This window comes from Carlito syrichta, unplaced genomic scaffold (assembly GCF_000164805.1).
Source record: "Carlito syrichta isolate Samal-C Ts95f unplaced genomic scaffold, Tarsius_syrichta-2.0.1 Scaffold306559, whole genome shotgun sequence".
NCBI classification, from domain to species: Eukaryota; Metazoa; Chordata; class Mammalia; order Primates; family Tarsiidae; genus Carlito; species Carlito syrichta.
In genome coordinates, this window is record NW_007250655.1 from 939 (window position 1) to 1,869 (window position 931).

The following is a 931-nucleotide window of genomic DNA, read 5'->3' on the forward strand; positions in this document are numbered from 1 at the left end:
TACAACGCACGTGCACATCAGACACCCAAAGATGCATACTCACACACACATACACACACACCCATCTACAACACAGATGCACACATAAACACATACAGCACACACACAACTCCTACAACACACATGCATGCCACACAGATATCCATGCATAAATACTTGCCTACACACGAACACACAACACCTACAATACATGCATACCTTCACACATATGTTCACAAAGCCTTGGGCCTGAGGCATCACTCCCTCACATACCACCAACCAGGCAGGAAGTAAAGGAAGTCACTGGCCTGTCCAGGTGGCTGCTTGGGCACCTCCAGGGGCAGACAGCTGGGCAGGGCAGCCGAGGTCAGGCCCCATGCTCTTCAAAGCTGTTGATGCATGGCATTTTGGAGGGCGTGGGCCTGGCTAGTGGGGTGACTCTGTTGCACCTCAGAAGTAGATTGGGCCCCTTCTTCACGTCCTGAGCAAGACAAAGACAAAAGAGAAAGGTGACATTATGAAGAAAGGGAAGACAGTGAGCCGAGAAACGTCTTCTACTCCCAGACTCCAGGGAACAACAAGCCTCACCAGAGCTGGGGCCACTTCCAGCCAGTGGTAAACAAGAGCCTTCTCAACAACACCCACATGGCACTGCCTGACAAATGCAACAAGGGCAGTGCGAGGAGGGAGGATGTGACAACTGCCGCCAAGAACCAGGGGAGGGGAGAACCTCACTTCTGACCTCCAGAGTCAGGGATGGAGACACAACCAGCCAGGGCCACAGATGCTGGAGGCCCACTGGGGAGAGAGACTGACCCGAACTATGGCAGCATTCCATCAGTGATAGCATGATGGGGTGGGCCCACGGCCTCAGAGCGAGGGGTTATCTCGGTCACAGCCCCATTTCTGGTCCCCACAGGGAGTAAGCCAGGACCCCGAAGCCCATAGCAGG

The 931-nt window shown here is 54.2% G+C and overlaps 1 pseudogene; it reads right to left on the reverse strand.

The window, feature by feature from the left end:
• Positions 1 to 259: 259 nt before the first annotated feature.
• The window catches only part of LOC103265418, a 10,211-nt pseudogene continuing 9,539 nt past the window's right edge, over positions 260 to 931 (reverse strand).